This window comes from Chroicocephalus ridibundus, chromosome 2 (assembly GCF_963924245.1).
Source record: "Chroicocephalus ridibundus chromosome 2, bChrRid1.1, whole genome shotgun sequence".
Classification (NCBI taxonomy): Eukaryota; Metazoa; Chordata; class Aves; order Charadriiformes; family Laridae; genus Chroicocephalus; species Chroicocephalus ridibundus.
Genome location: NC_086285.1, coordinates 105,057,043 through 105,084,647, shown reverse-complemented (window position 1 = coordinate 105,084,647; position 27,605 = coordinate 105,057,043). Strand labels below are relative to the sequence as shown.

The following is a 27,605-nucleotide window of genomic DNA, read 5'->3' as shown; positions in this document are numbered from 1 at the left end:
ACTTTGCCGTCTAAGCGCATGGCAAAAACCTCCTCGTCGCACCTCTCCCTGTATCTGTGGACGGCATTCTCTACAACTTGGATGCAATAAGCTGCACTTCATTTTCCAAATGTCGAATCAATACTGTTACGTGGGAATCTGGGCTGGCTTCCCCCTCCACACACCCTTGTATGAATGCTTGTAACCATTATTGAATCATTTCTCACCTGCTATCTTGCATAACGTCGGCATTTGCTCTTTCAACTTTTGCCTTTGTGTCTGCTGCACCTCCACCTTCAGAACCTGCCTCCAGACACCTCATTTCGGAGGCATTTAGTCAGAGCAGGGCAGTAAATATCACTTCCTTGAGATGCTCACTTGGTGTGATGTTAAGCAAACAAAAAAAAAAGCACACCAAACATTTAAAAAAAAAAAAGTCACTTCCTGATGCTTTCATTGATTTTTCTTCTCCTCAATTTTAGGGTGTTAGTGAGTCAGCTCCCAAATGAAACTGATGCTGGAAAGCTGTCAGGGAACTGTGTCTATCTTGCAAGTTATTAAGTGTTGCAGACGTTTACGTTTTAATTTAGAAAAATTATCTGTTGCCAATACTTCAAACCCTCTCAATCGCCGATCTCCTACCGTAACACACCCATAACCGTAAGACAGATCAATGCACGTTTGATAATCACCAAACATAAATTGATAAATTGCCCATTTATAGTATTGATCAGCTACTCTTTTTTTTTTTTTTTTTTTTTTTTTTTTTACACGTGCAATAGTTCGAGGGAATAACAGGCACTTGGCAGTATCAACACCGCGCTGACAGAAAGAGAAACTGGCTGGCGCTCACGCAACATCATGTCAGTAGATACCACGTCCATCACGCGCTGACAGTTTGGCAGATCAGGCGCTCCCTGCCATCATGTCATAATGACTTCAATTTACTTCTCCGCAGCACCCACGGGCTGCGATTTCATCAGCCATCCAAGTCTCTTCTCTTCAAGAACAAGACTCTCTCTTGCTTTTACATCCTTGACAGCTCCATATATTTCCTTCAAGTTTCCTAGCAGGCATAACCAGAACAGTAAGAAACACGAAGCTGTTACAGCCTCCCTCATCATTTATACGAATAACTGAAGTTTTATTTAGCAACTAAAATTTCACGCTCAAAATTCAAACAGCGGCAAGTTTCGAGTGCTGAAGAACAAACAGAAACAGAAGCAGGAAAGCCGATAAAAGGCACTGGAAGAGTGATTTTTTTTTTTTTTTTTTACAAGCTCAAGGTAGGTAGGGCTGCCTACGCTTCTAACTGAAGACTAAGATGACACTCGTGTTCCACATCCAGAGATGTACTTCCATACAGCGAGAGGAGGCCATAACAGTTGTAATCAAGGATGGGCAGCAGCACAGAGATGAAGCCCGGCAGTCACTCCTCTCCACCTGTGGACGGAGGAGAGCACAGGCAGCTGCAGGCATTCGGGCCCCAATGGGAGCAAACAGGTCCATCGCTGCATGAGGTCACCAAGACATCGTCAGCAATCAGGAGATACTCAGGTGTTTCCTCACAGTTAGTCAGGTGCTGCAACTGGGGCAATTACCACGTCCATCATCAGTCGAAATGAAACTGCCATCTGAGTTTTGGCACAAAAATACAGAAGGGTCCTTCAACTTCACTGCAGCAGGATTTTTAACTAGGCAGGTACCTTCCTTTCCACCTCCCGACGCCCTAAGGTCTCCTCTGCTGGCCAAGATGAGTAGTTAAATATTTTACATGGCCTTGAATCTTGAATAGTACAATTTGAATCTTTTCCTTTAAAACTTAACAAGTGGAACAAAAAGAAGTGCATAAAACCTTTTACTTCTGAAAGAACAGAGAGACGCAGAATTGAGAAATCAGACACAGGCTTCCGTATGCAATTTCTGTTTGCCACAGGAAACATTTTCTTCTTGTAAAGCACGGCAGCTAAACCTACGCTTCTGGTAAAGCAGAGGTAGAAAAACCTACCCACCTGAAAGCAAAGACAAGGGTGAGGAGGCAATCTTTCCACCAGAGGACTTCAAAGCACTCCCCAACTCGAACAAAAACCTCTCAACGCTTCCAGTGGAGGTGAGCCACCACCTCCAGGCCATACCCCTGCCCTCCCCGCAGCGCAAAGGCCGCCATGGGGCCAATGAGACCTCTCCCATGGGGGAGAGGTCTCTACTCCCTCCTCTGCAACAAACGAAGACACCACGCCACGAGGGACAGGGGATCTTTTTTATGGGATTTAGTTGCTCAAGAAGCGTTGGCCTTGAAAGGACAGGTAAGAGACCCACACAGCGTGAGGCACGCCAGCAAGAGGCAGGACTTCCATGTTGCTGGGTCAGCATAAAGCAAACGATGCTTTCATTTCAGTTTGCACCACGGCAATGGTTACAGCCTACGCACAGAGGGGGAAAAAAAACCAAACAGCTTCATCTTCAAGTTTTATTTAAGAAAACCAAACCAACTTCTCATTCACCTAATAGCTTTTAAAAGTGAAGTAACGAGAAACAATCCTAAATAAAAGTTTATATAAGCTACCTAGCATACACCACTACAAGTGATTGCTATATAAATACAGAATAATTACATCTTAATCCCCTGCTTTAAGAGACAGATCTTGCTAATCTGCAGAAGTATGCAAACTCTTTTTGTCATGCTGTAAGACCTCTCCAGATGATTACATCAGTCAGATCAGGGTACTGTACGACCCAGCTCAACCACGCAGAGGCGGGTGACAGGACAGGACGCCTCACTTGGCAGTAACCACAGGGAAGAGTCGCACAGCACAGGGCGACCCAATCTGACTGCACCCTGGTGATTGCATCGAACTTGGCCTCACCACATTTTAGCATACTTGCCAGTTGCTACATCCCAACCAAATCTCTCCCTCCTCACCCAGGCAAAGTTGCACGGGACATCTAGCGTGTTAACGACATCTCTCAGCAGACCTGGTTCTTCACAGGCATCAGTGTCACAACCACAAGAGAAACAGTGCACGTGGATTAAAAAACAAAACAAAAACAAAACCCACATGTCCCTTAATATTGACTCAGCCATTTCATAGCAACCCTTTCTTGAAAGAAGGGATACAGCAGGCTGAGGAACCGACCTGGCCCAGGACCTCTATTAACATCACCTCTCCACCGACAGTCACAGGGCAGTGCCCTCTCCGTGCCCAACTACATATACCATTGTGCTTAGAAAAAGAAAAAAAAAAACCAAACCACCCCCACCTCTACTTTTGGCTGGGCAAGAGGGTGTATTTTTTGCTCTGTGAAGATGACTTTGGAGTTTGAACTTTGCTTTCAAAGCCTGAATTTTCTTCTCCTTCCACACAACAGGGAGGATTCCACATCCATAGGTGTCTCCAGACACCGACAACAGGATTTAGTGAATACATCAGTCTTGCTTCTGAGCTTAATATTTGCACATTCCTACTAGGACCACACAACTAAGTAGATCTGCTTGTCTATGAAAAAGTAGCAAGTTTGGGGTAAAATGGAGGTACCTGAGACTGCAGCAAGCACTTTCTTGAAAATGTTAAAACACCATTTTGGATTAGCCTAAACTTTTTATACTTGCTGATATGATTCCCTTCACCTGGAACTTTCCACAACAAAGATGTCATATTAAAACAAATCGCCTCTCCCCAGATAAACCCAATGTTGATACATCATTTCCTAACATTTATACTGTTTTCAGGAGGATGAGTTAGTTACTTTAAGAAGAACAAGTAGTTCTCACTGACTTCTTTGCCTTGGAGTCTTCCAACCGCACAGCAGAGAAGAGTCGTCTTTGCAGTGACACCTGCAGTGACTCCCTCTAAGCACATATGCAAGCAGGCAGTGTCAAAACATGCTTCCTAAAGTGATGCCTGAGAGAAGTTTTTGGCCAAAAGACATCCGTATAGGCGCTGCAGCACAAAAACTCAGGGAGAGGAGCAGTGACGTGCTTCCAGGCTCAGCTGCTCCTGCTGTCATGACATGGAGCAATGGGGCAAGCACATCTCCCCTGCGCTATGTCAGCACTGCATTTATGAAATTGTTTTGTTTACCCAAGTTGGCATTTTAGCTTCCCTCAACCTTCTTTCACCTTCTCCTCATTGCTTTTAGAAATATCCACAGGAACAAACACTCCCGGTGCTCCTTCAGCTCCCGACCTTGCACCTGTAGCAGATACACTCTGCCATCCCACAGGTAGCCAGCTGAAAACGTTGGCCAGGACACGAGCCCCTGACCTGCAGCAGCAGCAGGATAATCGCAATCATAGAATGGCTCAGGTTGGAAGGGACCTTAAAGACCATCTAGTCCAACCCCCCTACCATGGGCAGGGACACCTTCCACCAGACCAGGTTGCTCAAAGCCTCATCCACCCTGACCTTGAATACCTCCAGGGATGGGGCATCCACAACTGCCCTGGGCAACCTGGGCTATCGTCTGGGCTGCCCTGAGAGCCCTCTGACTGAGCATAAGTTATAGCAGACTTGGGAAGGGCACTGAGCACCTGAACATCTTAAAGACACAGCCAGTGGGGAGCTGTAAGGATCCAGGCACTTTATAGATCTGAAAACTACATCTGAGCTGAATCTAGCACTCGGGGGCACTGCGGATTTGTGACACTTCCAGGAAGACCCTGAATCCATAAACTAATGGATGGATTATACTGACAAATAAATACAGGGGTTTCATGCCGTAGACAAACTTCCTCCTGCCTTCTAACGTAAATTACCTGGTTTTACACCCTAGTTAGGAACGTTTCAAAGAGAAGCACTGTTTCTTCTCTTGAATAAGCAAAGCAAGTATTTGAGCTCTAAAATTAGGCAATAGTGAATCATTAATTGCCTCTGAAAACTAAACCCCCGGTTGTACACACTGACCCACATGAGCAAATCTTTGCAGCCAGTTCAGTAGGTTTCCAAGTGGCCACCAGCACCTGCCCACATGGATCAGCTTGCCAGACCAACGACGAGTGTTAAATTACAAGCTTTGTACTCGTGGCAAGTATGTTGATTGAATAAATAAATAAATAAATAAAAATCCATTTTATTATTGGCAGTATGGCAACCCCACGCAAAATCTTCAAAACCTATTTAATTTTGAGCTCACTCTAATATTAGTTTAAAAATATTGAATCAATAACATCCTTTAATGTTTAACCAAACGGCTACATTTGTCCCTGGATAAACTCTGCCAACACTGGAAATGAACCAGAGATTAATTTGGTTCAATGAATTTGGCTTTTAACCTAGACAATAAAATTTACTTGTATAAAAGCTCAAATCCCAACTGGTAACGTAAGGATGCCTTAGGGTACACTCTGGTTCTTGCCAACACCACATATCCACCTTTATAGCTTTACAATAAATCTGTGACTTTTGTTTCCACACGTATAGGCATATACTCTACTTACACGGCAAAAAAATCAACTTGCAAGGGTTAATAATATTATGCTTGCTAATGTATAATCTCAAAACCGTAGAGGACTACAAACAACCTACTTCTGCAAAACTGGAAGTGGGGGAAGGCGGGGGGTGGGAAGAAGAAGAAAAAGAAAAAGGAAATCTTTTGCTCTTTACCAAGGTAAGAGAAGCAGAAATACTGGACTACAGAATTCTGAAGTCACTATATTAAATTGCATTCTTACCTTTGGCATTAACGCTATCAGACACTTAATGCTATTCTAGCGAACAAGTACAGGGTTTAACAATACTTAGCTAGGCATCTTCTGTCATATTTGAGAAACTACAGAAAACAATCTGTTTCTGAAGTCATCACCATGACAATAATGCCTTCTTTTTCCCATTGCCTAACAAGTCATGTATCATTTTCTCTTAACAACTGACCTGTACTTTAAACAAACACTTTCACAGGGCGTGGAGGTGTACGTCCTGTATACACAGAGGACCAACTTGGCCCAATGTGCACCCCTGAAATCTCCACGGCAGCGGGTAGCGATGGCCAAGAGTAAGAGTCAAGGAGAATCCAGCCCGCGATGCCAAGGAGGAGGCAAGGGGGCAGAAGCGCATCACAGCGCTGCCATAAACACAGTGTTCTGCATCATCGTGCGCGGCCAGGGAGGCACTTGTACCTACAAGGTTGCAGGTATTCTGTTTGCCTGGTTTTAAACAGATGGCCAGCATCAGTAACAGAAGTGAAACCAACAATTTCACATTTTTTCAAGTCCTGGCCTGGTATTACCAACACCTTTTTTTTTTTTGTGTGTGTGCGTGTGTGTGCCCAGGCGCTGCCAAGCTTGGGATGACTGAGTCATAACACCACCCCATGGGGCCAGGCTGGGTAACCAGTGCTAACACTGGCAAACTCTTACTCATGAGAAAGTGCCTCTGAAGTCAGCGAGACTCTGCAGATGAGTAAGAAGTGCTCACTGATGTCAGTAAAGATTATTCAGTGAGGGCGCTGAAGGCTTTATGTTGTAGTAGTGCATGTGTGTGTACATGCACAGGAACAGACACGACTACCTAAAAGCCATGAATTCATCACCGATCTACAAGGAAGGCAGCGTGGCGTAAAGAGAAAAGCAATCAGAAAGCGAGATAAATGACCCCCATGCCATGACCTAAAGGTAGGAATAACCTCAGTGTAGGCTGTACCTACTGAAGCCAGGACAAAACATGACTCGGGGAGCGCAGGGTTGAAGTAAAGTACACAGAAGCACAAGATATACGCCATTAGCATCTCTCCTTCTGCTGGCTCAGGCCCCTGCCGTCCTGCTACGCTTTCTATGCCACAGTGCATAATTAGCACACCAAATGCTAACCTCTAGTCTCACGTATGCTGATGTAAGTTTAAATTAACACGACTGAAGTCAGTGGAGAAACACCAATGAAATGCAGAATAATTGAGCAAAGCTTAGTCTCTGGCGTCAAGCTGATACAAGGTCCTAAAGCGATGGAATTTGTATCATTTTTTGACCAGTGCCTAGAAGAAATTACAAAACCATTTACACGTCCATGGGATATGGCACCACTTTACTCCCAGCTGCACTGCTCAGAAAATGCATAAAACATGAGCTTTGTATCCGTCTACATTTACTGTGCCACACCGCTCTTACGCATAAGCTGAATTACTGAAACCAAAAAGTTGCTACTACTGTTTGCAAAAGCAGAGGATCTTTGCAGTGAAGGAAAATTGCATAAACAATACTTTACCCCAGGGGTGGGCACTGTACTCATATGAATACACCCGTGCTATACGACATGCCAAACTTTTTCCTCCTTGGCTGCTCTCATCTCTTGCGTGACTTTCCACTGTCATCTTTTGACTACTACCCTTCTGTTAAAGACACAAGGAGGGCTAACATACCAATGAACCACCCTCATTTTTCCAGGTAGCCGGCAGGTTAATGTCTGGGATGACCCAGGAACATTGGCATTGACCACATTCCGAGGCACCCACGGTGCCATGTGGAACTGGAGTCCCACGGTGCTGTTTTCCGTCAAGCCTGGGGCAGGACCAGTCCCCACACGGAAACCACCCCAGTTTGGAGGAAAGCTGAAAGCACTTCCACAGCATCAACACACAGGCAGCCATCAGTACCGGGAAGACTGCTGCCAAATTTTTGCCTCGTACTGTGGATACATGTTCAAACGCCAAAGTTGGCTTCCTACCTCCACCCTAGTAAAATGCACGGTAAATTCAATTCTAACAACTTATTATTGTGAAGAGGGCTGTGATAATTAACAGACATTTATTAGCATTTAATTTGACAGTAAATAGGCTTTGAAGAACTTTAATGACCCATTAATGGATCCATACAACCACATGTACACAGAGAAGATGCAATCAAGTCCTGGGACTGATTCTTACTATGTGTTTGTACACATCCTGGAACAACAGCAACAGATCATCATTGCTACTGGGTGCCACCGTATGACACAGCTATAATTATATTGTCCTGATAAATCATAATCTTCTGTAAGCCTAAACCGCTGACTTTGTGTCAGATAAAAACAGATGCCTGCCGTATTGCCACACACCTCCACCTGATCATCACATTGTGGTTTCATTTAGAGGATCACTGTTAGCAAAAGGAACTGATCAAAAGCTTGGAAAAAGGAACTGCTGCATGTCCTCATTTTATCTCCTTTATAACGCTTAAAATGTGAAGTTATCACTTCTTTCTAAGAGACCAGAAACATTATACCTAGCACATTCTTTGTAAAAGTAATCAGAGTTAAGGTCGTAGCCATAAAAGTGACGTCTAGAAAATGTGCTTTCAGGACAGATTCATGAGTATTCACAGAAAAGACGGGGGATGAACAACAGACTTCCCAAGTGCTTCTGTTGGGTTTTTTTGGTTGTTTTTTTTGGTTTTTGTTTTTTTTTTTTTTTTTTAAATGCCTGATTTTGCTGACATGCATCTTTCACAAACCTAGCTAGTCCTAACAAATTCTATTCATTCACAGCAATTTCTTTGTCTCCTTTTTTAAGGAAGTTTCCTGCCAGTCCTAAAAGCTAATCAGCCTCAGCTGGCTGCCGCCCTCCCAGCCCTGGCACAGGGTGCCAACAGCCCGGTTTCTCGGCATAGCCCCGTCCTTCTCACAGGCCCCTTGCAACACTCAGATTGTTCCCGCTCTCATCCTGAAGCCAAACCTGCTCCACTTCATATTCCTCCTCTAAAATATCTCAGGCTCAACACGCCACATCCACCCACTCATCCCAAGTCTCTGCCACCTTCAGGTTTTGAATTTTGACACCAGCTCAAGTTCAGAAGCGCACAGCAGCCGGGAAATGGGGACTCCAGAGCAAAACGGATCTGGGGGACAAAAGGCAGGAAAAGGGGCTACTATAAACAGTGATTTGTGCAGTGGGAACCAAGTTTTAAGCCCCTTCAAGTAGCTACGCAAAAGAAAAATTCAGTTACTTCACGCACATGCGAACTCATGTGCTTGGCCAACCTCCTCTTCTCCTCCTGCTTAACACCTCCTCTCCATAACCCCCACCACCACCATTATATTTGCACTGTAATTTTTCCCAGGACCCCTGGTGACAGAGCAGGACCGCAGACACTGGGCACCTGGCAAACACCAGGTATCTCCATATCCTGCTCCTACACAGCTCTGCACACTCCCTGTCTCCTTCTTGTGCTGCTGCAGGATGGCAGAGGCCACCCGGCAGGCCGGCGCTGTGGGAAATAAAACAAGTAAGATCTGAGCTGGGCCATGTTGACCCATCCCAGACAGCGACATCCAGCCACTCTGTGCAGGGACATGATGACTGGGGGAGCTCCAGCCACCACCTCAGCCTCACCGCTCGTGAAGAAAAGCACAACCAAGGGGCAACAATTCTTTTACTGCCTTAACGCAGATAACCTCAGACTCCTGCCGTGCTGATTTCCAATGAAACAAAGAACAAAGACACCCACCTACAGAAACCCTGTGTCCCTTAGGTACAGGGGGAAGGTGGTTCTCCACCTTCAACACTCTTCCTGGACATCCACAGCTCCTCCAAACACCCATTTTCTCCCCCCTTATTTCTGTATGGTCTTGTTACATCCTCTTTTCCTTCAAGGCTGCATTCAGCTCCTCATGCCCTGCGTTTTCCTCTCCTCCAGCCTCTGCCGCGGCTGCTGCTCGCACCAGCTCTTCACCGCCTCTGCGGAGACCGGTGCTGATGCCGGCCATGAAGCAGCCGAGAGATCTTTACAGGTCAGCCAGCTCACCTTGGCACAAGCTCCGCTATCTCAAAAGCAAGGTGTAACCTTGGGGGTGGAATTACAAAGGGTAATCTGGTGTATCTGGCTTTCAATAAACGCCGCAGATCTGCTGTAAGACTCCACAGGAAAACTCCCAAGTTGCACTACTCAAAATCCACTAGACCCAAAGCGCATGGAAGCAAAGTAGGGATAACTGCGTGAAAAACATTTTTATTGCTCCTCCACAAAATTATTTTTCATATTTTTTTTCCATATTCACATACCCCTATACCTACATAGATATTTTCTTTTTAAAGGAGTAATGAGAAAATTCAAACTGAAAACTTCATTTTGCATATTAGAATGAGACACCAGGACTTCAGCCCTTCAAACACTGTTCTCTTCTACAAAGTGTAAAATACACTAAACAAAGCAGAATAAACCAGGTTTGCAAGAACAACACGAATCTGTTTCATGTCTAGCATCTTCTTAGCTGTCAGACTCGCACTTCTGATCATCTTGTCCTTTTTCTTAAAATGTTGAAGAGAGTTTAGTTTGAGAGAGAGTGCGTGTCCTCTTCCATGGGGACAACAGAGGACAGAGACTTTCTTGAGTGATGGGGCTTTTTTTCCCTGTGCAGGGGAAGCACCAACTGGGAGGGCAGTGTTCCCGACCCTACTGAGCCAGCAGGATGGCCGAAGGGTCCCTACACACTGCAGAGTAACCTGCACTGGTCTGCACAACAACCTGGAAGAGAGAAGACTCGAACCAACTTTAGACAGACTTCTTGATCCTGCCATTGCCCGGGCTGCTCGTCCTTCACCACGTCCATTACACAGTTCCTCCAACATCCCATCCTCTGGGAGCACAAAACTCAGGCACAGAAGAGCCACGTTAAGAGGATAACCATCTGTCTTCCTCCCCAGTGTGGTGATGCAAGCCCTGACCCCTGGACTCCAGTCCCAGCGCCTGCAGGAGGCTCAGACGAGCTTTTTGCAAGGAAAGAAGAGGACCTACACTTTAGAAAGGTAAGGAATTAGCCTGATTTCTTATATCTCAAGGACCCCATTTCCTTGCCTTTCCTCAGCCTGCCAGACCAGCCAGTCCCCAGTGGATTCCTCTTCACCTGGTATCTTCCACTCCTCTTTCAAATCAGGTCAGCACTTCTCTTAATTTGTTCTCCCCCTTATTTTCCTGTCAGAGCCAAAGAAGCGAAAACAGTTATGATTCTCTCCACCAATTTTCTCCAGCGCACCACATCTAGCTAAAAAAAGTTGCAGACATCCTCTTCACCTTCTTTCACTCGGCAAGTATTGAAAAGCCAATAAATGTCACCAGGTTATCTCAAGCTGCGCAGCAGGACAAGGTAGCAAAGGGTGTGAAAGCCACAGCGTCACCCAAGCTAGATAGCAGAAGGTAAGAGCAATATCTAAGGGACTCCATCGTGCCTCTCATCTTCTTACGAAGACCCAGAGGGGACGTCCTGGTTTGCAGCCCTGTGCCTAGCTCAGAGACAAAGGTGTGACCTGTAATATAGCGGTGGAAGCTGAAAGACTTTGTTAAGCAGAGGTAGACATGAAGACCGTTTCTTTGCAGGTTAGAACAGGACAGGCAGAAGTCATCAGTCCATTGCACAGACTGCACATCATACATGTTATCATGACTAAAAAATGCCCCAGGTTCTGCACGGAAACAGGAGACGTAACACCAGCCAATTCTGCAACAGGCATTTAAAATTGCATGCTCAGCGGCCTGCGTGAATTTCACAGACTACCTTACTGCTTTCGCTCTGTTTTTCAGACTTTTAACAAGAGCCAAGCCACCCCTTTACAATAGCCAGGCTCCTTAAGACATCCACTTCTGAGCACCAAAATCTGGGGGGAAAAGGCTGCCCACAGTCTAGAAGACACTTTTGAGCTCCAGACACCCTCCTTTTAAACATACAGAACTCTGAAGTGAAATATTAGCATTCCCAGCCTTTTGCACTGCTTACTTTTGTGATACAAATACTTGGCAACCTATAATCCCTAATCAACCTAGAAAATAAATGACTGATAAACCAATCTGCTTGTAACCCCATTAACAGATTCTGGCTTCAGTATCAACAGGGTAATTTGCTGAGACTATTTTTAATCCCAACTGCTAAACCATTAATCCCACAATTTCCCACATTGTATTTCCATACACACACAACCCCCCTCTAAATTTACCCAAGGTTAGCAACAATTTTGCAACTCATTAAAGAGCGGATAAATAAATAACATTTGCAAATATACACCTCCTGGCACCGGAGAACTGAGAGACTCCGATTACTCGGTTGATCCCGTTAAAGCCATTACTTTCTAATTGGAAAGAGTCATTCAGAAGCAAAGCTGTGTGCCTGGCGTGTCACTTGACACCTGGTATGTACCGTTCACGATAAGACGAACTCTCCAATATGCTTGCCACAATGAGAAGAAGTGGGTTATTTCATCATGCCACCGACAGTCACGGCTCCCTCTACCAAAATCTGCTCAAATTTAATGGGACCAGAGTTATCAACAGAAATTGTCATGTTGTCTCAAACCGGCATTAAAGCATTCTCCAAGTATCATTATTAATGTCAATATAAATTATGCATTGAAGATCACAGCATTCATTACAGAGGTAAAATTTATTGCGGGGGGTGGGGGTGGGAGAAAAAAAAAAAAAAAAAAGAGACGAACAGAGCAAATCTAATTAAAGTATTTATAGATTTCCTACAGCTTTTCTCAGTAGCAATGAAAACGCTTCTCTAAAATGGTCTTAAAATAAGCATTCACGGAGACATTAAAAACAGTACCAAGGAAGCATTGCGTTAATCAGCTAAAGGTAGAGTTATACACAGGGTGCTGCAGAGGGGCTGACGTGATAATACACGCGACTGGTAGTTTATCCAAGGATGTATCAACGTGCTAGCACCACAATCTGGAAGACAGACCCTTGGTTTCACGTAGGCAGCTACACAGAGGAGGAAAAGCTGTATTTAGTGTTGGAAGGGTGGTGTTTAATGCTCCTTTCAACTTCCATAAATGACAACGTCAGCCATTCCTAATTGGTATACATTAGTATTCAAACACCACGTTGAAATTAGAAGCTTAGCAGCTTTTTCGGTACGCTTACAGGCACTTCACAGGAAAACAACCTCGTTGAAATATTTTTTGTATTCCAAGGTTAAAAGAAAATGACTTTTAAGAGACAGATGGTGAGCAACTGGTACCTCACCGAGGAGCGCCACCGACTTTTGGAAGTTCTCACGCGACGCACCGTATGGGGCAAACTCCTATTGACTGCGCGCCTCGGGATTTCCGAGTATAGCCCCATCTCCTGAAACCCTGAAGATACGCATAGCCAGGATGGCACGGGGGAAGGAAAGCCTAGAAATAAAACTCCCAGGGGCTCCAAATCCAAAGGGAATAACAAGAGACCTAATTTCCCTAACTGCATAGTTGGAGTCAATCCTTAAGCTGCCTGATTCATGGTTTTATCATACTTGTGGCTGCCAATACTGGTAAGCAGCTCACCAATACAGGTGCCTCACAGTCTACCGCAAGGGAAGCCAGAATGCATGCATTAAAATAGACAACTAAGCAACCTCTGTGCAAAGACTGGAGCGGGAGGGGGGGGGAGTGTAGAAAGTCTTTCCAAGCACATCCTCAACCATCAAAGGAGCAGCTCTAGTTTCAGCCAGCAGAGACCGAAACACCTCGCCCCGCGATCCTTTTACAGCACACTGTGTCACTGGCTATTGTTCATAACTCTTCCCGCAAATCATTTCAACATTCACAGCCCGATTATTTCTTAAGGAAATTATTTCAGAAGGGGGAAAAAAAATAAAATAAAATTGCTTACTCATGAACCTGGTATCATTATAACAATGAGGCAAAACAGTTAAAGACACAGTTACATTGCACAATGCTAAATGCATCATTTATTGTACTAGATTTCAGAAAAAGAACATTCTGAAACACTAAAATAAATCAGAGCATAAATGTGACTTGTTGTCAGCTCATACAATATGGGTTAAATGCTACCATATGGTGAATGCACACACGTTACCCTTTTAAAAACAAAGAACATGGCTAATTTCTTCCCCAAATCTATTTTTAAACAAACAAACGTGATTCTTCTAAAACGAGGCTACAATTGTAACTAAAACACCTCAGTTTCCACCAGTCCCTCTCTCTCCCTCTTTACAGAGAGCCAATGCCACTTCACTGTTCACCACCTTTTTAAAAAAGACAAGGAAAAATCGCTATGAAGTCAGCTTTATCCCTGTAACAAGCCAACATGAGCATTTCCACGCAGCGTAAAAAACAGTGACAAGCCAACTCACCGTTCTTCCTTTATTCTACCTGCCGGAACAGCAAAGCATGCGCGCGCGCCTCCATGCAATACGTTAAAACTCACTGACATACGATCCGATTTTCAGCAAACACTCCCAACAGGACCTGCCCGATAGACAGAGCTCTCGTTTTCACTGCACTCCCCCCCACACACACACCCCCCAAGTCATGTACAGAAAACACACAGTTTCGGTACACTCCCAACCAAAAAGAAAAAAAAAAAAAGACCAAAGCCAAGATGTATGAAATACACGCAGGGTAGCTCGAGCGGATACTGCTGGTTTGAAAATTGTCTGTCTAGCCTCTCTGCCGAGTATTTGTTTTTATCATTATACTATAAATGAAACATGCCAGGCATCTAAAAATAGCTACAAATTGTAATTACACACGCTTTGTAGTTTCTGTTTTACTTTGAAAAGAAGATTAAAAGCTAGATCGCTTTAGAAACTGGCCTTAAAGATTTGGGGAGCCACAAAATTATTCTACTTTGCAATTTGGAGTACACAGCTGGAAAACATTTCCTTTGGGACGTAAATACGGGAGCCCCGACACGGAGAGGCAAGCTCCCAAGGCCGCCCAGCGAGATGGCAAGGAAGACAAGGGAGAAGAGCAGACAAAGAAAAAAGTCGTTTCTTTGAGATTCTGAGAGTGCCCTGATTACGGATGTAATACCATAAGCTTTAATTAGGAGCTAAGTGCTGTGTGCTCGATTCGTCCCCACACAGAGTGGCTCTGCTGAAGTCAGGGTGGGTTTACGAGGACGGCGCAACAGCAGCGCCCGGCCTTTGGCTTCTGTTACAGCCCGTAACCAAAGGTGGATTTCATTGAACAAGCGTTAAGCCACGCAACATCCTGCTGATACGAATTAAATTCTTTTCCACAAGCAACGGCTTTTAGCGTCAGGAAGGTCAGCAAAAAATGGATTTTAAGTAGTCATCGGAACGTTACGTGGGTGTGAAACCAGAGTAAAAACCCTCTGTTCCTCCCCAACAGATGACTTAAAGCCGTTCAGATGAGCGTCTTCGTTAACACGTGACTTTGTCACCGTGAACGCGGCCCCGGTCCCCGCAACAGGCAGTATTTGCCATGTCAGCTCACAACTCGGGAGCAGCAAACAAACAAACTGCCTTACAGGGGCCCAGTGCTGCTGCTGCTGCTGCTGTAAAATACCTGCAAGAACTTATTAGGCAACAAATAGTTTGGCAGCAACGGAGGAGATGCAGGTATTGTCCATCTGGGCGCTAATGTAATCCCAGAAGAGAGAGGCTTAATGCCCCGAGTCCGTTTGCATAAGGGCTGTTGCCGTAACGCAGTTTCAGGAACACAAGGAGAAACTGCTAACACGAAGCGTGCAACAACGCTGACGGGCCTCTACAGATAACCCAAGATGTAAACAACATCAAAAAAAAAAAAAAAAAAAGAATAACCGACGTTGAGTAATCATCGCATCAAGAAAAAAAAAAAAAAAATAAAACAGAGCTCATTGGCTTCAAATAGCAAAGCAGGTTCAGCAGATCAAGGGAGCGAACATTTGCTGACTAACAGTTAGGTAATGAAAGTAAACATTCGCAATGAAGTCATCATCCTAATGAAAGCCATGGCGATGTCAACTACCTGGACCATAATCCACTAGCATGCTTTAATGCGGGCTCGCTGACACTGTATTTACCGGAGTCGCTCCTGCTGGAAAAGGAGAGGAAGTCTCATTTGCTTTTAACACAGAAGTGACAACCAAGAAATACGGCTATTTGTTAGGTCTTTCCAACTCCCCAGTTCTGTTCCGATGACGCCCAGAGAGTTACTGTGCAGTTACAGCGGGTAACTGAAAAACAGAATTTTGCCTTCAGTGACTGAGTCACAACAGCTTTATCCTAGCACTGTATAAACATTTGCAGCATGTAAGATGTCTGCTTTCAAAAAGCAATGTTGCTCCAAGGTTCAAATATTTATATTGCAGATATCTAATCGAATAAATGTGACTTTTTTTTTTTTTTGCTGGGGTTTTGTTTTGCCTTTTTTTTTTTTTGCCATGCAGTGATTGATTATCTGTATTAATCTTATGGCTACGAGGAAAAAAAAAGCAAAGAAAGACAAACAAAACACTGAAGTAAGTTTCAGCTGATTAACTGCCAATATTGCTAAGCATTTCAGAATCACATACAGAAACTGTAATTCCACCCAGAGACACCCTCATGCAACTCCCAGTAGTCAATGGGAGTGGCAACGTGCTTATTCGGGGACAGCACTGGGCTCACAAGCAACGAGTCAATTTACAGGACGGTTGTACGTACTCCTACCCAATTGAGGAACACCACACAGCAATGACAAACAGTCCATTTCCCTTTTCTAATGCCCATTCAGGCTTAAAAGGTATGTATCTACAAATTCATACTTGTGTCTCAAAAACTTAAACAGGCGTATTTTACTTGTAAAATCTGCAAGCTCGGACAAGCTGCTTCCCGTAAAATGCAATCACTTTGTATTTCAACTGTCTGTTTTGATGACTTTAAGGAACAATATAGTCAAACCTAGCTTTCCAGTTTGAGTGCACATATGCAGACTTCGTCACCGGTCTCACAAAAGCTTACACATTGGCTCATTTTGCATACTGTATGTAATCCCAAAGAAGTCCTGGAAGAACTTGGCATGAATTTAAGTCTTCACAGAAGCAAGGTCTTTCAAAGTTGAAAGTTTTGGATCATACTAAATATATATTCCCCCCATTAGGTTGGATCTCACTGTAAAATTTGCCAGTTAACATCACAGCTAGCTATACAAGAATTCTGCTGAAGTCACCTGCATGTAAAGACCTCTTAAAAAAAAAGGCAAAAAACCCACCCAGAATAAATAGACATCCTGAAGTTTGCAAGAGTTGGCGACTACACCCTTCATCTGATGATACTCTTCTAGGCTGCACCCTCTAGTACAAGCACCCACTGCAAGGTGCGTTTAAAAGAATACTAATTTTTCAGTCAACTGAAGCCAACGTCCCTGCTTCCAAAACAGATCTGTAAAGTGTTAAGACATAAACATCCTCGTTTGCTTAAATGAGGGATGGCCACACTTACAGATAGAGATTCAGAACGATGGCACAATCGTTTTCACCCCTTCAATGAGCACTTCCGTACTGACACTTGCAATTATTAGATCTTGGTGACAGCATGATACTATGACCAACTATAAAAACATATGATGAACCTAATTTTTAAAGCAAACACATTAGTCACTGTCACCGGAAAACTTTAATCTACAAAAGCTGTGGCTCCATGCCAGCCAGCCATACTGTTACCCAGGTCGCTTGCAAATAATAATAGGTAGCTTTCACCTTAGCGATGTAAACTGTTTTCTCTTCTATGATGCAGTCATAGAAAAGCAGAGAAGCAGTCGTTCACATGCACGGAGGGACAGCGTGCAACTCTCCATGCATATTGTTTTAGTCAGGTACACAATTTAGAAGGTCGTGCTAAGCTCCGACAGGAGCTGTGCTAACTAATACCACTCCCCTCTCTAAGCGTGTTCAGGACACCCCTCTGTCAGATCATTCCTTAAGACAACGTTATTCTCACCAATGTTTAATTTTTCTCTTTTTTTCCCCTCATGTAAGCATTATATTTGCATATTAAACTAACAGTTGGGGGGGGGGATTATAATGCCCTATTGTTCACACAGGCCACATAATACTTATCACTAAGATGTCACTTCAACATCACTCAGCTTTGTAAGAGGTAAAGGCTTGACAACAAGTCCCAGGCACAAATTATCAGCGACGCCTGGAAAATATTCTACACGAGGAGCCAGTGAAGGTGTGCACCGTGCCAGTAACAAAAATCGGTTTACTGTACAGAGCTCACTCAAGAGGGCAGCTGCTCTTGTGAAACTAAAGATGTCTCCTGGAACAAGTGCATCATAACACTAATTACACCGCAGGCCCGCACATCTGGCGATGCAACATACCCCATCCCTGGCCCTGCATGCACACACACACACGCTCCCCATCCCGCTTAGAACAACCCCTCTCGGCCCCACATGCACCTGCCCCACATGCACCAACCTGACCCCCAGCATCTACATACACAGGCACCCCCTGGCCCCATCCACGACCCCCCCCCCGAGGTTGAGGGGGAGATAACGGGGAAGCAGCCCCTCGGGGTCAGCATCCTCCCACCTGGTCCCCCCTCCGCTGGGACAGGAGGGACCTTCATGCACCGCGGGAAAGACACGGTCAAAAAAATAAATAAGTCAAGACGTGCATATCCCGCCAAAGAAAACTCTCAGCTATCAACTCACCTGCACGCAGGGAGGGGGGGCGCAGAGGAAGTCTCACAGAAGAGCTTGAAAAACAGACACACACACACACCCCCCCCAAAAGTAACCCAACTTTGGCCATTCAGGTTCTGCTTGAAATTATGTTTTTCTTTTTTTTTTTTTTTTTTTTTTTTTGGGGGGGGGGGGGGGCGGCGGGAGGGAAGGAAGGAAGCCAACCGAATACACGGTTGCCAAGTCGAGTTAATGAAAAACCCTTTGGCTGTTAACTCATTTAGTGCAGCGAGCATGAAATAAAGTCGGTGGCACGGGGCCAAAGCGCAGCGGCCCTTTGCCGGGCGGGCTTCTGACACCCACCGACCAGGAGCCGGCCCGGAGCAAACCCCCCCCCCCCCCCCAATTCTCGAGGGCTGCCATCTTCCCCAAGAAACCCGCGAATCCGCCTCAAAAAAAAAAAAAAAAAAAAAAAAAATACTAAAGAGGAGAAAAACGGGTGTGTGTCCCCCCGGACGCCCCGCGGCCGAGGGGGCGGGGCCTGGGCGAGGGCGGGCCCTGTGGTGGCGGGGGCGTGGCCTCGGGCGGGACCGCCCCCCGGCGGGGCGGGGACCGCCAGCGGGCGGGGGCTCCGCGGCGCGTCCCCCCGTCTGTCCCCGGCCCCCCTCCACCATCACCACCGCCTCCCCCCGCCCGACAAACTTCTCCGGTCTCGCAGGGAAAGAGTTGGGCTCCCCGGGCCGGGAGATGCTGCTGGGGGCGAGTTGGGGAGGGGGGCGATGGGGAGCGGGGGGGGGGGGGGGGGGAAAGGAGGAAGAGGAGGAGGAGGAGGAGGAGAGTTGCGCCTCTCCCCAAAAAGGGACTTTGACCTCGCACCGCTCTCCGGCGGACACCGAATTCCATATATTTTTATTGTTACAGGGCCGGCCCCTAACGCACGGCCGGCCCGGCGTCTAATTTATGAACTCATCAGCCTAATTTCATTATTTAATCATGCGCCCAGCAATCGTGTTTCCTTAAGAAAGGACTGACCTATTTTTGGCTGGAGATAAACGATCATGTTAACAGATGTTAATCTTGTAATCTGTTTTTCCTGTAAGCACTTCGCATACCCGCGTTTCAGACATTAAAAATAAAATACAAAACAAAACAACAAACAAACAAAAAAAATCTTTCCCAAACGACTTGACGTCACGATTCAGTTCTTAATGAAAAAAAAAAAAAAAAAAAGAAAAAATCTCGCAATGGTTTCAAAGACATTAAATCTTTTTCACTTTATAAATGCTGATTTGTTCTGCCTCAACTCCCACAGGCTTTTATTTGCATTTCAAATTCCACAGGTTACACCAGTCGCCTTTTCAGAAAATGTAAACCAACAATAAGGCAGCAAATGGGGGGGGGGGGGAGGGGAACCCTGCATCTGGATTAAATAAAGACCAGAATTAATGTTTAGAAAGTAGTCCGAGCAAAATTATATTTGCGTCTATGTCTATGGTATCTATAGGGGTAACGTAAAGGAGAAGCTGCGGGCGCACACACACAATGCACATTCCCCAGAAGATCCTTGTCTCTGCTGCTGGGAGCTTATTAACCCTCCTAATAAACGGTGCTGACTCCAAACCCACACTTTTCGGCTTAAAACACGGGGTTTGTCTCCGGCAGTTAATTGCAGAGGTTTTGCTGGTTCCAAGGCGGGGGGGGGGAACAACGGGCGGCTGTCATGCCCCGCACGCCTCCCCACACGTACCGCCCGCGTTAACACCCCACCTTCATCGCTCGTACCAAAGTTTACCCATCCAAGAAAAAAAAAAAAAAACACCAAACTTTCCTCAACTTGCCCCGAGTGCTTAATTCGCATTAGGATCGCGACTAGGCGCTATGCTAATTATCACCCAAGATAGTAGCGGGGGGGAGGGAGGGAGGGACGAGGAGGAGGAAAGCTTTTATAGCACGAAATGTCTGGAACTGCATTATTTCTATTCTTCTTTTCGCCCTCTCCTTCTCCCCCCCCCCCCCCCCTTAATCTCCCCCCCTTGTTTTTTTTTTACCATATACATTAAACTCCCTGCCTCTCTCCCCCACCTCACCCGCATCAAATGAGCTATTTTCCTCTTCTGGAAATAATCGCAACGGAGACATTGTCCTTTCTCGCTGTCTATATGTGAATAATTGTTTTCTCTGCCCGCCCACCCCCAACTTCCTTTGATAAACTGTGTACTTCTGTAACGGGGATCGCGCAGCCAGCCGCTCCGCACGGAGCCCACAGGGGATAAAAAACAAGGGGGGGGGGCGGGGGACACACAGCCACACATCGGGCATTCCACGCACACGCTGAATCAATACTATCGGGGAAAAGGGGGGGGGGGGGGAGGCGTAAAAAAAAAAAAAAAATTAAAAGAAAAAAACCCCAACCCACTTAATAATTTAAGTGGCTACTCGGGGCTCGGAGACCCATCACCCACCGTCATTAGACGAAGCGTTTTACTTTAAAGTGCGGTCAATTTGCTCTTTGTTTCTTAATGGATTAATATCGCAGTCCGCCCCACGCACACCCACACCGGAGCGCACAAAGCCGAAAGGCTCCCAGAGCCCCCCGATCTCCCCCCAAACACACAACACTTCCCGCCCCCCCGCCCCCCCCCCGGCACCACCACTGCAGTAAAACCGACCTTCTCCTTCTCCTCCTCCCGAAACAGCGCAAAGTTACCATTTTGGAGCCGCTCCGGTGACCGGGAGGGGGACAGTCCCCATTCCCGGAGGAGGGGAGGGAGGGAGGGAAGTTTTGGGTTTGTTTTTTTTTTTTTTTCCCCAGGGGTGCAGCCCACCCACCCCCCCCCAGCCCCGCCGCCCCTCACCTCCTCCTCCGCCGGCGGCCAAGCGTGGGGAAGGGCGCGCCGCCCCGAAGGCGAAACCCCCTCGCCGCATGCGAGCGGCGACCAGCCGCACATGATCCGCCGACTCGCAGTGGGGCGGGCGGGGGCGGCCCCCGCCGGCCCCCGCCGCGCCCCGCGCCCGCGCACCGCCCCCGCCCGCCGCGCCCGCCCTGCCCCGCCCGCACCGCGCCGCGCCGCCGCCGCCGCCACCGCGCGTCCCCCGCCGGCAGCGGTAGCCTGGGCGGTGCGGAGCCCGCCCGCCCGTCCGGTACGCTATTGTCTCCGCCCGAGCAAAAGTTGGGGCGTGGGGGTGTCGCCGCTACCGGCGGGGGGGGACACACATAAACCGGGCGCCGTGTTGTGTGCGGGCGCGGAGTCGCGCCTCTGCCCGCCGCCGCCCCGGTTCCCACGTTACCTCGGCGGCGAAAGGTGCGGGCTGGAGTTGCCCCAGATGCATTTCTATTAGAAACTTTTCTTTTTTTTTTTTTTTTTTTTAGTCGGGGGAGGGGGGCGAATTCCACTGGTAAAATATTTATGGATCTATTGAAATGCGCAAGAAGAAACAACAACATTAAAGTCCTCAATCAAGATCAAAGAGGCGTACTGTTCAACAGCCACGCTGGGGAAGTTGAAAGACCTCCGAACAAATCAATCTGCCATATGGCTTTTTTTTTTTTTTTTTAACAAAAAAAAAAAACACACCACAAACCAACAAAACCCCACCAACCACTCCTATGGCTGAAAAGTTCCAATTCTTGTTTTCCTGCGTGTTTGCGAAGCTCGGTTTAATCACGCCAAATATGTGTGCCATAGGCGAGGGGAGTATGTTTAGTCTATGGCTGGGAAGCCTAATTTAATCTGCTAAAGCTTGGTACTAGACATCAAGGGTGTGCAGGCTTTTTTTTTTTTTTTGCCCTTTTTTTTTTTTTTTTTTTTTTTTGCCCCTCTTTCTTTCTTTGTCTCGTAACGTGCGATGACGTAGAATTGACACGGAGGACTTTTGACGGAGGGTCGGTGTTATCTCGACGCTCCGGAGCCCCGCTCGGCCGCCGCCGCCCCAGTCCGTTCCCCCCTGCCGCCCCGCGTCCGAGCACCCCGGCTCCAAGCCCCCCCCGTCGGGGGGGCTGAACCCCCCCCCCCCCAACACCACCCCGGCCCGGTCCGGGCGCACCGGCCCTGTTCCTGCTTCCCTCCATCACTTGGGACGCAAAAAGCTCCGGTATCGCTGGCAAAGAGGAGAAAACAAAACGGGGAGGGGGTAGGAGGCTTTAAATCCTTCCCTTTCCAGTGCTTATTACCAAAAACCCTCGGAATAAAGGAAAGGGGCGGGAGTGGAAGCGGGGCGGGGGGGGGGAGGAGGGGGTTGGCAGCGAACGAGAGGGAAAGTTGGTAATGAAGGATACACGAATCATAAAATGTAAGCTATGTGTGATTAATGATCTGCACTAATTTGAATAGCAGGCGTGTTAAAGGTCATTGACAATTGTTGCTGCTTTCAGCATGAATGCCTGAGTGGGATGTATTTGGGACAATCAAATTTAATTCTAATTCACGGAAGAAAAAAAAATTATCAGACGCGCGTAGCAGCTGGTCAAAATATAAGGAGGACGCGCTTTAAAAAAATGCGTTTTGCCTGTCCTTCAAAGGCAGCTTCATTACATTAAGGTAGTGTTTTTAAATGCCTCGATAGTAAATAATGTATCTGGAATGTCTGGATTTTGTTCCTTATGCATCAGCATCTTTCCTGCACGCTTTTTCAAACGCAGGCCAAATTGCGTTCCCGGTTACTCCAGACTCTCAGCGTTTTGTGGGGATTCCGAGTCCACCGATGCCGGATTTACCTGCGAGTGGACCCGAGCAGACGTCACCTCTCTAAGCTTGAGGAATTCACCCCCGGCACACACCTACAACACGAGCCACACCTACAACATGAGAGTGTAGATTCTCTAATCACAGTTTATATAGGAGGTTAGCATTTCTTGACACAAAGAGTAAGAAACCCATTATAAATCAGCATTCCCGGGCGGTATTTAGAACTACAGTATTAAGCTAATAATTTCCATATGGTGAAAATTGACAAGTCAGAGCAGTGAAAGGTGCATGAGACTTCCCAACTCCTCTACGTAAAAAATGTGATTTTTACGACCTACTCCTTTTCTCTCAGAGTCTGTGTAGATTCTCTTCCTTAGACAGTAAAACATGAGAATACACAACACAGTGCTTGCCCTATTACTCGATAGGGTAATGCTTAAAATGCTTAATATTTTCCATATTTGCTTCCATAGGGCCCAGTCTGGCACTCCTTGTTCCCATAAAAAAACCAGGATACTCAGGCTTACGGGGGTGAAAGGACTGGAGAACCCATCTCAAGCTTAGTAAGCGAGGGGTATTCCACTTTAATGGAAAGGCAATTAAAAATTCAGAAGATGCAGAGACTTTAAAAACAATCAAGCGGTATATTAATTTCACGGAAAGTCACTAGCAGAGTTCCTCTGCCCATGTAATTTTAAATAGGAGATTTTCTCACATTTCTTCTGCTGAGTCCAGCACTTCTGGGTTTTAAAAGCAAAACTTGAACAGTGTATGAATTTGTAGACTTAAAGGATAGGCAAAATGTATTTGCATAATATCATTGGTGTCGTTAGAAATTTCAGGTAGAGAAGATATTCTTAATTTTCAAATCATTAATAAAATACTATTACCACGGGTGATTAATCTGTTTGCAGACACTGTTTACCCGTTTTATCTTTGCCAGAAATCTTCCAGGAGATGTCCTCCCATTTCAAATTCCTTAAATTACAGTATTTTGTATGAGGATGTCAGCGATATTAATGGCTCAATACGTGTTTTGCTATTTATAGACTCGCATGTATAATAATTCTGGCTAATGAAATACTTGGAGCAGGAAAACATTTATTTACTTTTGCTACGGTCTAATAAATTATTTGTTCAGCGTTTGGGACCAGGCTTTCTCAAGTTAAGGAAAATGGCATTTTGATGAAAATCTGTGCAATGACTTGCCTGCATAACTTAGCCTTAGGAATGATTGGTGGAAGTTTAGATAAGAAAAGGTTCCCGAGAAACACCATCGTCGAAGAGCAAGGAAAAGAGGCCGTCTCTCTAAAAGCAGAGCTGAAAGCACGTATAAATACTTCAAGGCAGGCAAAACAAGCCAAGTTGGGACTACGTTTTATGTATATGTGTGTGCATGCGTGTGTGCGTGTATACGTGTCACATACACAGATATATTCGGTGACGTGTAATCTAGAGGAGTCCGTTGCTTCAGCTTTCGCTGTGTGCTTGCTCAGAGTTACTCAGGTTTTGCGCCGATGGGCGTTTTTCATTGTTACACGTCTATCTGAAATTTAGAGAACGTACCTAAATAGTGCTAATCCAGGATTAATTTAGGCCCTTGATTTTTTTAAGGAATCTGTTTCTCCATCTCAGGACTTGGACTAGTGTTTTCCTTGGGGTCTCCCGTCGTATCTGTCTCTCAACGACCCTTTCTAAACACAGCCCTCAGCTTTATAGTGAGTTCTCCAGTTCCGCCAATAAACCAATATGTATCTGTTTTAATCTAAACCAGAGATTTTGCTTTCAAAGTGCACTTGGGTCAGGAAAAAAAAAAAAAAAAGAGCACGCAAACGCCTGGCGACAAATAATCTTGTGCTTGGTCTTTACGTTCTAAACCAGACTTTTTCTTGGTATGTTTGGAAAGACAAAGAGCGTGCGCAGAAGTTAGGAACTGGAAGGCGCGGGCGGCTGTAATACCCATGTACATCTGCAGATCCCTGCACAGAAACATTCCCAATGATGATTTTAACAAGAAACTAGCATTTCTGACTCCAATTAAAACAGGCCGTTTTACCGCTGGTGCGCTTTCAGAGTTTATGTGGGTGGCACAAATTTCGCTCCGAAACAAAATGGTTTCAATCAATACTGAGCCTATACTCTTTGATAAAATGCATCGACGTCTCATGTGCACCACGAAAATCCTTCTCTCTTCTTTAATCGTGCCTCGGTGGCTGTGCGGCCTCAGGCTGCTTCCAAAGTTTGTACGATGGGAACGCGCCGCGACCCAGCAGAGTTTTGGACGCCGGGGGTACCCTGCGCCTGCGTGGATGGAGGCCGAGGTCTTGCACCCCACTAATTTAGCAAGGCATGAATCTGGCTTTGAATGGATTCGAAAAGAGTTTTCCGTTCGGAGAGCTGCACGGATTTCAGGATCTGAAGAATCTATTAACATGTAACCACAATAAGCGACTTGGGCATATCTGATGACAAATTGCATGGGGTGTCGGGATGTGGTCATATCCTCTCTACCTTCCACTCATACAAGTTGTCCCCTTGCTATTCATGGAATTGCTTTAATGATAAAAGATGGTCGGTGTTTGTCTCCGTCATCTCATCTATGGCATGTAATGAACTTTTCCTTACGGCAGAAACAATCCAGAGACTTTTCTTGAAAAATCAACGTTTTTAACTCTAATGTCTTTCGTATTTGCCCCTACCGTCAACACAGTTGCTAGGGTATAGCCTGATTTCGATTTTTGTGCTTTGATCCTCTCAAACCCACATTTTTTTTACATGGCGTTTTTCAACGTCGCTTTTACAATGCCACTGAGGAAGAGAGCAGAAATAGTTGTTAATCTTGAGAAGTAAGTACAGCCTCAGCGTACGTGGTTATTTTAGCTTCATGCAAAGTGCTGTATACGGTACCAACTTTTCCAGCCCTGGCAGTCAGATTTTCTCACCCATATGTAATTTTATAAACTACATCACGGCTTCACAGCAGGTAGGGAGCCCACAAACCTGTTCTTAATTTCAGCCTGACTGAAAGAATCTCAGCAGCAGCTGGTTTCAGAATAGCTGATACAGACTTCCACAGATGTGGCCCATAATAGGTTCAGAAATAAAGAAGAACTAGGCCACAACGTAGAATTAATTTCAAGGAAGACAAATTCAATAAAGGATGGCACTTTTAAGAGATTTTTTTTTTTTTTCCCCCCAAGAGATCTTTGGGAGGGCATATTTCTGTGGCCTGGGTTTTTTCATGCTGTCTACCCGCAGCAATGCCGCAGTACGCGGATTTTCTGGCAGGCTGGACCTGGCTGTGAGCGGGCTGCGCCCTCTCGAAGCAAAGAAACGGGCTATTTCTGAGTTTGTTTCCCCTCCCCTCCCCCCCGCCCTTCTTATGTTCCTCCAAGCATAACTGATAGTACTGGAGTGCTTGTGCGCTTTTCTAACTGGACCAGACAAAGAGGTACAATAGCTAAAAATGACCTCTGATGAGACGGCGGATGCGCCGCTCGGTAACGACTGGGGAAACTGGTTGCCGGCTCTAAAACGACGCATTGCTTGGTGATGTTTCACCAAAGCTTGAAATAAAGGAATACAGGAAAAAATAGTTCCACAAACATTCATTTCTGGAGCTTAGTAAGGGGAAGGCTTTGAATGGTTTCTGTAACACCATGGTAAATGCATCGACGTACTGTCATCTTCTGCTGAGTAAAAAATACCTCAAAAGTAAAAACGGAACAAAACAGTCACTTGTTCTCACTGGCAAAATTTCCCTTGACGTTCTGTGCAGTGGTCTAAGTGTTTGAATAATCTTGGTTTATATGGTCTTTCAGCTCAGGCATGCGAGGAAAAAGGAACTTCAAAAAGAGAATATTTTACCTGATGTGTACTATTTTAAGGCTTCAGTAATTAGAGAACTGCAAAGGTCAAAATAGCCATCAATATCACGAGCAACAGAGTAGAAGTAACACGTTTAAGAGGAAGTTAGTTGGTTGGCTGTAACATAATATGCCGTAAGCACCAGGACGGGGATCTGCAATGACGAGCAGCAGAAGAAACAGCAAAAGTTAGCCAGCGTCAGATATTTGTTTTGCCAAAATCACGCGACGACTTGCAAATAAGAACTAGAGATGCTTTCAAGTCTCAAAATCCCAAGATTTCATTACCTCGCTGCAGACATGCTGCATCCCGTGCTGAGGTCCGTCCGCACAGATCCATTCACAGGCTGGAGAAAAAGTTTGCCAGTGCTTTCTAACCTTTCAGTGAGCCAGACAAAAACTCGGGGTTCAGAAGCTCCCAAACCTTTTTTTTTTTTTTTCTCCACCTTCTGGATCTCATTCGATCGAGAAATGTGTGGCATTAGCCTATTTTTAGCGTAATACTGCTCACCTCTTAAAGTCAAAATCATGAAATACTAGATTAGGGTGGGTAGAAAGGGTGTTGCTGTGTATCTGCTGCTCCTAAAACTGTATGTTCCCGCCTGTATTTCTGAACTGGCGTAAATTAAAAATGAGTAAAAGTACAATGATTACGTCTGAGGGTGCAGTATTTTGCAACAGTATAAGCCGTAATAAAGATGTACAATTCTGGGGAAAATTATTTTGGGAATGGGAACTCTGCCAGAAACTTCCCACTATTTCTTTCGTTGCT

General features: G+C 45.7%; 1 protein-coding gene across 7 annotated transcripts in view; it reads right to left on the bottom strand.

The window, feature by feature from the left end:
• Positions 1–21,274, bottom strand: part of ZNF516 (zinc finger protein 516) — a 104,611-nt gene extending 83,337 nt beyond the window's left edge. For 4 of the 7 annotated variants that reach the window (XR_010069987.1, XM_063326414.1, XM_063326418.1 and 1 more), the window contains exon 1: positions 21,138–21,251. The gene's annotated coding sequence lies outside the window, so the exon portion shown is untranslated. Of the gene's footprint in view, positions 1–14,015; positions 14,147–18,312; positions 18,436–21,137 lie in introns of those variants that run through there. The other 3 variants (XM_063326415.1, XM_063326416.1, XM_063326417.1) reach the window with 3 other exon arrangements.
• Positions 21,275–27,605: the final 6,331 nt, after the last annotated feature.